This window comes from Rhincodon typus, chromosome 13 (genome assembly GCF_021869965.1).
Source record: "Rhincodon typus isolate 14 chromosome 13, sRhiTyp1.1, whole genome shotgun sequence".
Classification (NCBI taxonomy): Eukaryota; Metazoa; Chordata; class Chondrichthyes; order Orectolobiformes; family Rhincodontidae; genus Rhincodon; species Rhincodon typus.
In genome coordinates, this window is record NC_063344.1 from 19,512,419 (window position 1) to 19,528,022 (window position 15,604).

Consider the following 15,604-nt stretch of genomic DNA (forward strand, 5'->3'; position numbering starts at 1 on the left):
CTTACAACCGTATGATTCTTAGCGGAAAGGAATACTTACCACCTTCCTTGGTGCTGAATTGTATTACCTTATGAAGTTTAATACTACCCAGAACAGAGTATATCCATTGACAGGATTCATTGCTACTGGACTCAATATTTTCCTCCCCTTAGAGTTCTCATGGCAACAGTATGTACCATCTAAAGATGCACAATCGCAAGTCTCTAAGACTTCTTCATAAGCAAATAAATTTCTCCCAAATCTATGAACTTTACCTCTGAGATTTGTAAGAACAGCAAAATATGGGATTGCTACCTCTTCCAAGTTTGTCACCATCCTGAAACGCATAGGATTCACTGTTCCTTCATTATCTCTGGGTCAATATTTGGAATTCCCTGCCCAACTCTATTCTTGGTGCATCGATACAAGTGCACCGGCACCTTCAGAGGGCAATTAAAGTGATGAATAGTAATGCCTGTGTTCCTCACATCACAAGAAAATTCTGGAAAAAAAAGACTTTTTTTATACTGTCAGACATGCTCAGCTTCTGAATTCAAGTTCTCTGTGTCTCAGTTACTCTTCAATGATTCTACCTTTCTTGTTTCACCTTTTCAATTCATCTCTTCCTAGCACAATATTTTTATCAAGTGTTAAACATTAGGAAAATGTTTATTTGCTATTTTGTACCATATTAACCTGATACAAACATAGACAGCTAGCATACAAATTTGCTGAATGAAGATTATTGGAAATTTTTATACAAAGGTGGAATATTATTGTAATGTATTCTCTCTCAATAATTCTGTACTTCCAGTACCAATTTTAGGAAATATGTGTCTTAATTCCACAGCACCAATTAAACTTGTGGCACTGAAGGAGACCATTCAACCCCCTGTACCATGCTGTCTCTTCAAAACTAATCTAACTGATACCCTCTGTCCATAAATTTGTATCAGTCCCAATCTAATTACACTGTTCTACCACCCTCGTAGCCCTGTATAATATGAACATAGGAACAGGAGTAGGCCATTCAGCCCCCCAAGCCTGTTTCTCCATTTAATCAGGTCATGGCTAATCTGTGGTCCAACTCCATATACCTGCCTTTGGCCCATATCCCTCAATACCTTTGCTTAACAAAAAATTATCGATCTCAGTTTTAAAACTAAAAGCTGATTTGTGAAGAGAACGTCAAACATCTATCATCCTTTGTGCGCAGAGGAGCTTCCTAACATCTTTCCTAGTCAGTATGGCCCTAATTCTGAGACTATGTCCCCTAGTTCTAGAATCTCCAACCTGTGTAAACGTTTTATCTTTATCTACTCTGTATCTTTTCCTGTTAATTCCTTGATGATTTTGATCAGATCACCCTTTAACCTTCTAAATTTTAGAGAAAACAAACGCAATTTGTATAGTCTCTTCTCATAATTTAACCCTTGTTGTCTAGTTCTCATTCTTGTAAACCTATATTGTGATAGGAAATGGCAGAGGAACAAAACCTATATTTTGTCTCTGTTTTCACAGTGGAAGATAATAATTCCTTCCCAAAAACTGCAGTTACTGCAGAGGAACTTAGTGAAGTTACTATAACTAGGGAGAAAGTATTAAGTAAACTGATTGGATTAAATGCAGATAAGTCCCCAGAGCCTGATGGCCTTCACCAAATGTATTAAAGGAGGTGGCAGCAGAGATAGTGGATGCATTAGTTATGATATTCCAAAATTACCTGGATTCTGGAACGATAGTAGTGGATTGGAAACCTGCTAATGTGTCACCCTTATTCAATAAAGTGGGAAAGTACAGATCAGTTAGTTTGACCTCTGTAGTGGGGAAGTTGCTGGAGTCAATCATAAGGGAGGAGATAACTGAACACTTGGAAGAACAAAGCTCAATTCACCAGTGTCTGCACAGTTTCATGAAGGGCAAGTCATGCTTGACAAACTTGCTGGAGTTCTTTGAGGATGTAACCAGCAAGGTGGACAAAAGGGATGCAGTAGATGTGGTACATCTAGACTTGCAGAAAACATTTGACAAGGTGCCATATAAAAGATTGATACAGAAGGTTAGATTCTGGGGGTTAAGGATAGAGTATTGGCTTGGATAGAGGATTGGCTGACTGACAGAAAACAGAGGATCAGGATAAATGGGTCCTTCTCTTGATAGCGAACTGTAACTAGTGTGGTGCCGCAGGGTTCAGTTCTCAGACCTCAACTATTTATAATCTATATTAATGATCTGCAAGCAGGGATAGACTGTGACATAGCAAAATTTGAGGATGTTACTAAAATAGGTGGGAAAGCAGGCTGTGATGAGGAGATAAAGATTTTATAGAAGGATATTGATAGGTGAGGAGAATGGGCCGGAAGCTGGCAGATCGAGTTTAATGTGGTTAAGTGTGAAGTTGTCCTTTTAAACCAGAAAAATAAAGGGGCAAATTATTATTTAAATGGGAAGCAGATTCAAAGTGTGTCAGTGCAGAGGTATCTGGGTGTCCTTGTGCATGAATCGCAGAAAGGGGGTATGTAGGTATAGCATAGAATAAGAAAGACAAATGAAATCCTGGCATTTATTGCAAAGGATTGGATTATAAAAGTAAAGAAGTGTTGTTACAATTATATAAGTGTTGATGAGACCACATCTGGAGTATTGTGTCCAGTTTAGGTCCCTTTTTTTGAGGAAGGATGTGATAGCACAGAGGTGGTTCACCAGGTTGATTCCAGGGATGAAAGGGCTGTCATGCAAGGAGCAATTGAATTGCTTGGGTTTGTATTCGCTAGAGTTTGAGAAGAATAAGTGGGTATCTGATTGAGGTATATAAACTGATAAGGTGGATGTTGAACAGAAGCTCCCTCTTTTTGGACAGTCTCGAATAAGAGATCATTGATATAGAGTGAGGGGAATAGGATAGCTCCAAAACTGAGATGAGGAGAAATTACTTCTCTCAGGGGGTTGTGAATCTGTGGAACCCACTGCCCCAGAGTGCTGCGGAGGTAGAATCATTTAACAGAAATAGATACGTTTCTGATGAAAAATGGAATAAATGATGATGGGGAGCAGGCAGGAAAGTGGAGTTGAGACCAGGATAAGATCAGCCATTATCATGTTAAAGAGCTGAACTGGCTTGAAGTGTTGAATTGCCTACTCCCACTCCTAATTCCTATATTCCTATGTTTATTCCCTCCAAGGCCAATATATCCTTCTGAAGGTGTGGTGCCTGTCAATTCTGAACTAACACCACTGCCCCACTTTTCCCATACTCCTGTAATACCCTTGCTAGAGTTCTCTGTGTCTTGCTGTTATATTATTCAATGCACAGTGTTTTTCCGACTGCTCTTTGCTGGTTTCTAGTCACAACTATATGGATAACATTTTGCATGGATTGCAATGGAATGTAAGTTTGAAACCAGTTATCTCAAGTTAGTTCACTAAGAATGAATCATTACATTTAGTTTGAGCTTTTCACAACTCAGAATGCCCAAGAGTACAACACGCTTAACTGCAGTTACACTTTTCATGTTGATAAATGCAGTTGCCAAATTATGCACAGTAAGATCCCACAACAAATAAGATAAATGTCCATATCACCTGCATTATTGGTTCTCATTCATGAATTAATATTGCCACCTACACTTCTTTGAAGATACCAGGTGAAAGTGAATGATCCAATGGCACCTTTTGAAGAAGAGCAGGAAAGTGCTACCCAGTGTCCTGCATCCAATATTAATCTCTCAATCACCAAAATTGGGAAAGATAATGTGACCATCTGTTGATGCACCATTGAGTTTTTTCTGTCTCTAAATTGGCTGCCATGTTTGTGTTACAGTAGTAGCCACACTCCAAATTATCTCATTGGCTATTCCGACATCCTGAAGTCATGAATGACACTACTGGAATGCAAGTTCTTTCTTTTGCTGTGACTCCTTTAGGGCATTGTGACCACATAGAAAGAGGCAAATTCAATTTGGAAAAGCAAGGAGCAAATTAATCTTGAAATTTCTGAATCACGTGCATCAAATCAAGAGAAAAGTACTGTGCTATTATTAATAATACAAAACAGGAAAACAGCTCCATAAGAATGATAAAACAAGCACTTGGGACTCTATTTAGGAACATTAAGCGTGACCATTTTCAAAATTGCACTTTCCAACAGCTCTGAGGATCCTAATAAAATTGTCATATGTAGGTGGCTTGAGCTGGTAGCTCACGGCCAACTGCGAGGCTGGTTAAGTAGGAAGGATGACGGTAGCATCTCTTTGGAATTTGATTAAAAATTACATAGAATCTACAGCACAGAAACAGTTCATTTGACCCAACTGTTCAATACTGGTAATTGTGCTTCACATTAACCTCCTCCTGCCCCATATTTAACCATATCCTCATATTCTTTTTTCCCTCATGGGTTTATCCAACTTCTGTTTAAATGTATTGATATTATTCAAGAAAACCACTGTTTTTGGTAGCCAGTTCCACATTCTCACAGCTGTCTGGGTAGAGATTTTTCCTGAGTTCCTTTATTAGTAACAGTCTTTTATACATTGTCACTCATACTATCCTTTTTTGCAGGTAGAAACATTTTCTCCACGTCAACCCAAATTTCCAAAATTTTAAAGAACCTCCATCAGAACACTCCTCTGTTCCCTTGGGGATGGAGCAGACTCAAGGGGCTAAACAGCCTACTCCTGTTTCTACTTCTTATGGTCTTTCCTAGAGAAAAGAATTCTAGCCTGTTCCGTCTTTCCTGAAAAGTAAATTCTTTCTGTGTGATAGCATTCTTATGTGCCTATCTGTATCTATTCTAGTACTTGTATAAAGTGTCAGTGGAGGCTCAGTGCAGAGTGTTCCTGCTTCTATTTCAAAGGCTGTGAGGTCAAACTCCACTTCAGAAGGGTGAGCAGGTAATCCAGGCAGACATGCTAGTGGTGGTGCTTGAGGTTCTGATTTTTTGATATGATATTAAAATGAGGTTCTCTCTGCCCTCTCAGTTGGGTATATAAGAACCAGATTACTGTATGAACAAGATCATAGAAGTTCTCTCTGTTGTCCTGGATGTTACTGATCCCTCAATCAACATCTCAAGAGTAGGTTATCTGATTGTAATCACATTGTCATTTATTTGAGGACTTCCTGTGTGCATTTGGTTGCTGTCTTTTTACATTATAACAGTGATTTCACTTCCAAAGGTACTCAGCAGGCTATGAAGAACTTTACAAAAGGTGCAATAGCAATGCAATACTTTCCTTACATCTCCAATTATCTGGTCAAATAATCAGCTTGGGGGGGAGCGGAATTTTGTAAAATCCTTTTCCAATTCTTTTGACAGATGTTTTGTTGTGGAAGCCATGTTGACATAATGAAGAAAGATTTAACTTAACAATGAGACAGGAGATCAACGGGTTTAGGTTTGATGCTTGTTTTACACCTGACCAACAACTCTTTGAATTCTGGTACAATGGGAAAGGGTATAACACTTTCAAATGACAAAATCCTTGTCTGTTTCCTGTTTGATAGGTGAAGTGAAAGATATCCTCTGGAGATATTCTGACAGTCAGTTTTCACTGACAATACATATATTTTAATATAACACCCAAATGGAACCCTGGCTTGGATCTTATATTTCTATGCAGGTGGATTTGAAGCTGGGTTTGGTGGTGGGGTTAGGGGGTAAGTTAAATCCAGTGAGCAGTTCTGGCTATACAACAGGAATTATACCAGAAATGAATGGATTCATATAGCCCATCCACCAGTTGGCTAACTGAGCCTCTTAAGTGCCCACTTAAGGGCATTTGCATACCACCACTGGCATTTAACCAGTAGGAGAGACCCATCACAAGTGGCCAGTCTGACAGATTTCCTTGCATAAGCTGGCAGTCCACAGGAGCCTGTCCTTCTTTAACCAATCTGATGGGTTCATCAGATGTCTACCATACTCTCTCAAACCTCAACCCTCCACTCCCTCATCAACTCCCAGCCATTTACAAAGTTACGATCTATCATAGCTTGTTTCCTTGTTGCAATCCCAGAAGACACCGCCTCTCCCTTTGGCACTACCAGAGCTGCATACCTCTGAATGGCCAGATGCTGTGTGAGATGGGACTTCCTGTCCCTGAGGAAATCCTGAGTCCCGTCCATTTATGGCCAATTGAAAGAGTTCTTCCCTCGGCTGGGCTTCCCTTGACTTTTAGCCAGGCCAAAGCACGGTGCAAGCAATACTCCAGGACTTGAGCCCAAATATTAAGGCTGACAGTCCAGTGCAGTACTACTGGAGAAAGTATTTTTTTGATGAGATATGGAACTGGAGTCCCATACGTCTTCTTGAGTGGACGTAAAAGGTTACTTCAAAGGAGAGCAACACAGTTCTCTCTGATTTCCAAATCCAATATTTACACATGAATCAATAACACAAGTGGATAATCTGGTAATTGTATCATTGTTGTTTGTGTAAGCTTACTATCCCATCATATTCTCTACATTAAAACAGTGACCTCACTTAAAAATAAAAATGAAATCATTTTTCGATGCCCTTTAAAAAGTTATTATGTAACTACAGAAGGTGGGATTTTGTAAAAGCTTCACAGAGGATGCAAGGAACCTATAATCTCTTCATATTGTTTAACATAGTGATAAAGAAGCAAAATGACAGGCCAACATTGTACACCAGGAATCAGAGAAATTAATTGATCTGAGTCGAAAGATATGAAAACAAGAGTTGATCTAAGACCCTGTACTCAATGATGGCTCTGACAAAGCTATAGCCATCCTTTTTACAAGATGAATGTGTGATTTTTCTTCCATGGGAAAGCTAGCTAGAGGGCAGAGGTCCTCAGTAAATAACAGTAAAGATTAATGGAGGAGGATGGATCTTATGAAGGTAGATCCAGAATTGAGACTGGTTGGGAATGGATGAGGACAAAGGAGTTGTAACCACATCAGAATAGAATTATATTGACTGTGCAACACAGAAACAGATCTTTCAACACAGTTAGGCATATTTTCCTGAGCCTCTTCCATCTCTAATTATATTTCCCAATTCTGCCCACTTCCAATCTTGCTCTATTCCCTAATTTTGCTTTTGTTCCTATGTGTTATTTTCCTTCATTCTATGAAAATTGCCAATATTTTACAAAGAGTGTACTGACTGTTCTTTGGGATAACTTTTATTTTTAATGACTGGCATTAAATTTTGTGTTTGCTAGCAGCATGGCCCGGAATATATTGCCAAATCTGTTGGATTCCAACAGTTTTATTTGTTTTTGGATGAATTTCTGTGTTCGGCAAGTGATCAATGGCAATGCTGGGGGATGGAGTAATTTTCCAGTAGCAACTATTCCATCTTTATCTATAGTGAGCTAGTTGCAGAACAAATTCTGCTGTAAGGGATGGCCCATGCAGTTAATTGTTTCCAAATGGGGCTCATTCCTTTAGAGGTAGGTGACCATGTTGAGGTCATTAAAATTATGAAGGGCTTTAATTAGGTATGCATTGAGAAGCTGTTTCAACTGTGGGAGAAATCATAAGTAGGGGTCATTAATAGAAGATTCAGTAATCACTCATAACTCCAACAGAAAATTCAGCAGGAATGTGTGTACCAAGAAAGTGATGAGGATGTGGAACTTGCTACCACATTGAGGCAACTAACTTTGGTACATTTAAGGGGAAGCTAGATAAGCAAATGAGGGAGAAAGGAACAGAAGCATATGCCAATATGTGGGATTGGGATTTTGTAGTGATTGCAACAAGGTCAGACAGATAGATCTCAGAGTATGAGTTCCCTGATTGGAGCTGTTAGCCTGGTCCAATCAGGGAGTCCTGACTGACAGACATAAACAGGAGTGTCAGGGATTGTGGTCACTCTGGGAGCTGGCTCTGAGCTACCTGGGGTCAGTGTCATGTACTATACACGTGTAAATAAAGGGTGATTTGGTCATGGGATACTGGCCTTTGTGGAGTTATTTCAGATTTCTAATCTGTTTCTGTGCAGTAAATACCTTTGCTGGAAGGCATGGTGGCATGGAGAGGCTGTAATGTTTGAACTGGAATTCAGGTTGGCCATGGGACTCATGGTCTGAGGTTCACTTAACAATACTGTGGATTTATTCTATTTGCACCTCCAGTTTGAAATGTGACATAAAAACTTGAGCATCAATCACATTCAGTTGAATAAACTGAATATAAAAACAAGGGTTTAAAGCAAACAACTTGTATTCAAACGGTCTTGTTCATGATATGCCAAATGCCTTCTTCACTATGCTGTCTATCTGTGACTCCACTTCCAAGGAACTATGAAATTGCACTCCAAGGTCTCTTTGTTTAGCAACACTTCCCAGGAACTTACCATTAAGTGTATAAAGTCTTCCCCTGATTTGCCTTTCCAAAACGCAGCACCTCACATTTATCTAAATTAAATTCGATCTGCCACTCCTGGGCCCTTTGTCCAATCTGGTCGAGGTCTTGCTGTACTTTGAGGTAACCTTCTTTGGTGTCTTCTACACCTCCAATATTGGTGTCATCTGCAAACTTACTAACCATACCGCACGTGTTCACATTGAGTATAGGAATTGGGTGGTCATGTTGCAGCTGTACAGGACATTGGTTAGGCCACTTTTGGGATACTGTATGCAATTCTGGTCTCCCTGTTATTGGAAAGATGTTGTGAAACTTGAAAGGGGTCAGAAAAGATTTACAAGTATTGCCAAGGTTTGAGGATTTGAGCTATAGGGAGAAGCTGAAAAGTCTGGGGCTATCTCCCTGGAGATTTGGAGGCTGAGGGGTGACCTCATAGAGGTTTATAAAATCATAAGTGGCATGGATAGGGTAAATAACCAAGGTCTTTTCCCTGGGGTGGGGGAGTCCAAAACTGGAGTAAATATGTTTAAGGGGAAAGATTTAAAAAGGACCTGAGGCGTAACTTTTTCATGCAGAGGGTGGTGCATGTATGGAATGAGCTGCCAGAGGAAGTGGTGGAAGCTGGTACAATTACAACATTTAAAAGGGTTCTGGATTGGTATATGAATAGGATGGAGGGATATGGGCCAAATGCTGGCAGATGGGACTAGATTAGTTAAGGATATCTTGGCATGGACAGGTTGGACCGAAGGGTCTTTTTCCATGCTGTACAGCTCTATGAATCTATGACTCTATCTCAGAACAAGCCAAAGTGCTTCACAGCCAGTTGACCACTTTTAAAGTGTAGTCACTGTTCTAATAACAGAAGTGTAGCAGTTTGCGCACTGTAAGACCCCACAAATATCAATGTAATAAATAATCTCATAATTTGTTTTTCAATAATCTTTGAGGGTTAAATGTTGACCAGAACATCAGTGATAACTCCCTTACTCATCTTCAAAATAGTATCAGAAACTTTCACATCAAACTGAGAGGACAGGCAGGGCCAGCTTTAATTCCTATCCATAATATGGTTTGGTTTCTGGGATGACAGTATTGAATTTTGAGGAGAGATCGAATCAGAATGGCCCCAAAGCAGTTTAGGACAGAGATGAGCAGGCATTTCTTTACTCTTAGGGTTGTGAATTTTTGAAATTCTCTGCCGCAAAGTGCTAAGGATGTTTAGTCATTGAAAGCATTCACAGTCAAGAGTGATACATTTTTTTGGACACAACAAGAAACTAGGTGTATATGAAAAGGGGACAAAGTAGAATTGATGACCATGTTTAGCCTGGATCTGATTGAGTGGTAGACAGGTTCAAGGGAGCCATATGGGCTACTCCTGCTTCTTTTTCATTTCTTCTTGTGAATCACTTCCAAATCACAGCAAATAAATGCAGTCACTTCTGACAGCCTAGGCAATCAGCTGATAAGCAGGAAAACAAGACTGCCAGATGTATGTATGAAATAATGAGAAAATCAAATAAGACAACATTTGCAGATGCCATCCTTGCAATTGCCAAGTTTACATTTCGCTCCAAGGACCGAACCACTCTCTCTCCTTTGTGTTTGCCTTCTCCTCTTCAAAGAGCTGGTAGATGCTGGGGCACATTTCAATTCGCACTAGTATTCTTTAGAACCTGCTCCAGGTGTCTTTATTACTAATGGTGTTAGTACAGACAATTGCTGATGATATTTTTGATCATCCATTTCAATGAATAGTATGAATGAATTCATAGTTTCAATGATTGCCTAACCTATTCATAAACATTTACAATTATAATAGAAAGTATTGGAGATGGAGTTTTGCCAGTTTGCAATTATGGGATTAAGGGAGTCTAACTCCACAATTACTTCTTTTTTTATAGTTTGTCATAATGTGACAGCCAATGGCAAGGTTGTTCTTTCTTTTCTTGCCTATCCCTAGTTATCTTTTGAGGAATTGGTAGTGGCATCTTGAATAACTGCAATCTTGTGTGGGTAAAGATCTTATACAATCACTCTATGCAAAAATCGTGGCCCTCAGCTTGACTCACCACACCTTGCATGAAGTGGGTTGGGAGTGTTAATCAAAGCAAGCATTGAAACTTAACCCTTTTGCAGTCCTGTGGCTTTCCTGAAAAGTTGAGTGGGACAATCTGTGGAAGATTTCTTAAACCATAGAATCCCTACAGTGTGGAAGCAGGCGATTCAGCCCATTGAATCACACCATCCCTCTGAAGAGTATCCCACCTAGACCCCCTCCCCATCCCTGGAACCTTGCCTCTCCCATGGCTAATCCACATAACCTGCGCATCTCTAGACTGTGGTAGGAAACCGGAGTACCCGGAGGAAACCCACGCAGACTGGGGGAGAATATGCAACCTCCACACATACAGTCACCCAAGGCTGGAATCAAACCCACGTCTCTGGTGCTGTGTCACCCATGCAGGAGACTGATGATAATAGCCACAATATTAATTGGATAGTTTTAAAATAATTCTTTTTAGCTTCTGACACTGAATCATAGAATCTACAGAGGTACATAGAAACTAGGAGCAAGAGTAGGCCTTTTGGCTCTCCAAGTCAAATCCACCATTCAATATGATCATGGCTGATCCTCTATTTTAAAGTCATGTTTCTGCTTTCTCCCATTACCCCTTAATGCCTTTAAAATTCAAAAATTTACCTATCTCAACCAATTTATTCAAATTCTCAAAACTGGCGTTGCAGCTATCCTCAATTGCCGTATTCCAACACACAACTGTGGGTGCATGTGTAAAGCAGCATCAGTATTGTTGGAGAATATGGAATCAGGCCTTCACCCTGCGTGCATCTAATTGTACACGCTTGCGCGGCTGTGGCTGACACAGTTTTGTTGCAACAACACCCGTGGGACTAAACGTTGATGCCAGATATAGCTCAGAGAAAGACAGTTCATCTGTCCAAACATCAGTGACGCAATCTTCAGAGATTAACTCCATCCACAATATGCCATCCTGTTCTAGATAAAAACACAGAAGGTAAAAAGACAAGATCCTGATGCCTGAGTTGGTAGAAGTATCTTGATTTGCACAAAGCATTTTTATGGAAGACACTGCCTGACATAATAAAACTACAAAGAATCATTCAGTTTCCTGGGCTTGTAGCCCAGTTTTCCTTTGTAAAAGATTTTTGCTTAATCACTAGAACTGAAGATGTTTTAGGAACCAATACAATAAGTCAATAGCATTTAGATAAGGAATAATCCTTATCTTTCTGAATAAACAGGAAATCAATACCAAAGTATGGCCAGACCTAATTCTCAAAACAACTATACATTTACACAGTGGACAATCATGTCACATTCACTAAACAGCAATTCCATATACAGTAAATAATCCTTCCCCTGCTGAAAAAAATGCTACTTTGTATAGTTACAACAGATTGTAATCCTTCTGCTGAATATGTAATGACTCCATACAGTTACACAGTGAGAAACCCTTCCCCGCTGAATAAACAGTGATCTCATTCAGTTACACAGTGAGTATTCATTTTTCTGCCAAATGAACAATGACACCGCAGAAATTTACTTATGTCCTAATTTTCACTGCAAAAGACGTAAATTGAAGAGCACGAGATGGAAAAGATCAGAATTTAAATTTTAAAATGTTAAATACATAAATGTGTTTTTAAAAAATAGCTTCAATAATTGCATCTTTGAATAATTTTTTGGGACTTCAAAGATGCAACTACCAATGCCTTTTTAAAAAAAACTGAGTTATGCATTTGACATTTTTAAATTTGAGTTATGATCCTTATCATTTCTTGCTGACTTCATACCTGGCATTGTTTTTAACCAAGTGGTATTTAAACATTCTGCCATCCTGGTTCTGCTGCTATCACTGCATCATGGCTCAACGGTGCACAGTTAAAGGGCTATGGATGAGAATGTCTGACTAACATAGAAGGCGTTTACTTTACATTGCACATCATTCTAATATAGTTCAGAGTACCTAAGAATTTTTTGGTAAGAAGTGACTATAAGGGCCACCTAACTTATCTGGTACAGATGTGTGATACAGCAATATTGCTGGCTATGAAAAACTAATTTGCCGGTCGTTGGAGAAAGGAAGATTTAAGGACACATAATCCAAATCTTTAAAATGTTGAGAGCCACATACATAAACAAAACCCAAACATTTTTTTTTGGCTTGAACTGTTGAAATTGAATTTTGCAATTTTGAAACGACAGATTAGTGAAAACCATTTATCACACGGAGGGGAATTGTTTTAAGAAGCTTTAATTCATTTTAATATCTAAATAACTCTCTGGAATGTGGAGCATATTTTCAAACAAACAGCTAAGATAACCACATTTTTAAAAGGAGTTGAGTAAATATCAGGTCAGGAACGTGGTTGGAAACTGTAAGAACAGAAACTGAAACGATTAAAATCTCTCTGGTGCCATGATGCTGATGGGATTGGGGAAGGGAGAGTTAGTGGGAGTAAGTTGATTGTTATCGATAGTAGGCAACATATGGAAATGAAACAAGTAAAGTATTGCAGTTATAGTTAGGCCCTTACAATTCAAACAGATCGCCATATCTCTGTAATGGCTTCCAGCCCCCATCACTTGAAAATCTGCGTTCATTTAATTCTAGCCTTTGAAGATCCGCAATTTTAATTTTTCCACTGTTGATGGCCATACAGCTGGTTAGAATCTGACCTATGAAATTTCTTCTTGAAATCATTCCACCTTCTACCTCATGTTCTTCCTTAAAGTCTGCATCTTTGACTACCTGTCCCAGTAATGCCTCACATGAATGCTGTCTAATCTTGCTTTATAATACTCCAGTAAAGAGTTTTTGAGCAGATTTGTAGTTTGGGTTGTGGATGAGGTTGTAGACTTGCTCGTGATGCCGGTGTGTTTGGTTGCAGATGTTTTGTCACCCTGCTAGGTAACATTGTCAGTGCGCCTCCGATGAAGTGTTGGTGTTCTATCCCACTTGTTATTTATATGCCTCAGTTTGCTGGGGCGGTTGGCATTACTTCTGGTTCTGTTTTTCAGTGGTTTGTATATCGGGTCCAGTTTAATGTGTTTGTTGATGGAGTTCTGGTTGGAATGCCAGGCCTTTGGGAATACCCTGGAATGTCTCTGTTTGGCTTGTGTTATTATTTTTCTGAAGAAGGGACTCAACCCAAAACATGTACTTTCCTGCTCTCCTGATGCTGCCTGGCCTGCTGTGTTCCTGCAGCTCTATTCTGTGCTGTCCCTATTATGGATGGGTTGTCCCAGTCAAGTTTGTGTCCTTTGTCCGTGTGTTTTGAGACCAGTGAGACTTGATCGTGTCTCTTGGTGGCTAATTGGTGTTCGTGTATCCTTATTGTCAGTTTTCTTCCGGTTTGGCCTATGTAATGTTTCTCACAGTCCTTGCATGCTATTTTGTATATTACATTAGTTTTATTAGTTGTGGGTATGGGATTCATCAATAGCTGCTGCAGGGTAGTTGTTGATTTGTGGGCTACCCTGATACCTAGGGGTCCGAGTAGTCTTGTGGTCGTCTCTGATATGTCTCTGGTAGGGTGACTAGCATGTCATGCCATGTTGTGTCTTCTCGTTGTGGTCTGTCGCGGAGGTAACGATAGACTGTGCTTATTAAGTATCCATTCCTTTTAAAATCTCCGTATAAGTTCTCCTGTTCTACTTTGCACAATTCCGGATTGTTGCAGTGTGTTATGGCTCTTTCGAATAATGTGCTGATGTAGGTCTGTTTATGGGTGTTGGGGTGTTGCTGGTACAATTAAGTATCTGGTCCATATGTGTTATTTGTTATTGTTTTGTTTCACAAAAGAAGAGAACAATAACTGACTACCCTTCCTCGACATAATGGTAGAACATAAGAACAACTGGAAACTCCAGACTGACGTATACAGGAAGACCACACATTTGGACCAGATACTTAATTACTCCAGCAACCACCCCAACATTCATAAACGGAGATTTATCAGGATATTATTCAAATGGGCCACAATATTCTGCAGCAATCTGGAATTGCGCAAAGCAGAACAGGAGCACTTATGCAGAGATTTTAAAAGGAATGGATACCCAAAAAGCACAATCCGCCACTACCTCCATGACAGACCACAACAAGAAAACACAACACTGCCAGACACACTAGTCACCCTATCATACATCAGAGACATATCAGAGATGACTACAGGACTGCTCAGACTGTTGGGTATCAGGGTAGCCCACTAACCAACAACTAACCTGCAACAGCTAATGATGAACATAAAAGATCCCAACCCACAACCACTAAAACTAATGTAATATACAAAATACCATGCAAGGACTGTGAGAAACATTACATAGTCCAAACTGGAAGAAAACTGACAATAAGGATACACGAACACCAATTAGCCTCCAAGAGGCACGACCAATTCTCACTGGTCTCAAAACACATGGACAAAGAAAGACACGAATTTGACTGGGACAACACATCCATAATAGCACAAGACAAACAGAGACACGCAATGGAATTCCTGGAGGCCTGGCATTCTAACCGTATCCGTCAACAAATACATTGAACTGGACCCGATATACAAACCACTGAAAAACAGAACCGGAAGTAATGCCAACCACCCCAGCAAACCGAGCATATAAATAACAAACGGGACAGAACACCAACACTTCACCGGAGACGCACAGCCAATGTTAGCTAGCAGGGTGACGAAACGTCTGCAACCAAACTCACCGGCTCAGCGAGCAAGTCAACAAACTCACTCCAGTGAAGCATCTTAGGATATTTTATTATGTTAAAGGTGCTATTTATATGTTGTTTACTGTTTGTTATTTCCACCAATTTCCATTCCTTGTTTCAAATTATCATCTTTGTTTTTAAAATCTCTAGATTGTAGTGGAGGGCATGTTTTTCTTTCGGAATGAAACATCATTTGTATATAACTTTCCCTTAGATTAAATGGATGGTTAGAGTTTATGAAAGGGTAAAGTACATATGGATTTTGAAGATATCAAATGATTATATAAACTGCAGGACAGGGAATGTTATATGTAGCAAGTGTTGCCTTCAAAGAGTTGTCTTCAGTGACTGTCTTGCATCTTGGTCTTACGTGTTTCATCCAACTCCATACTTATAATTGAATCAGAGATAGTAGGAACTGCAGATGCTGGAGAATCCGAGACAACAAGGTGCAGAGCTGGATGAACACAGCAGGCTAAGCAGCATCATAAGAGCAGAAAGGCTGACGTTTCGGGCCTAGACCC

General features: G+C 39.7%; 1 protein-coding gene across 1 annotated transcript in view; it reads left to right on the forward strand.

Moving 5' to 3' along the window:
* Positions 1-15,604, forward strand: part of slc7a14a (solute carrier family 7 member 14a) — a 50,293-nt gene that overhangs the window by 10,855 nt on the left and 23,834 nt on the right. The window lies entirely within an intron of this gene.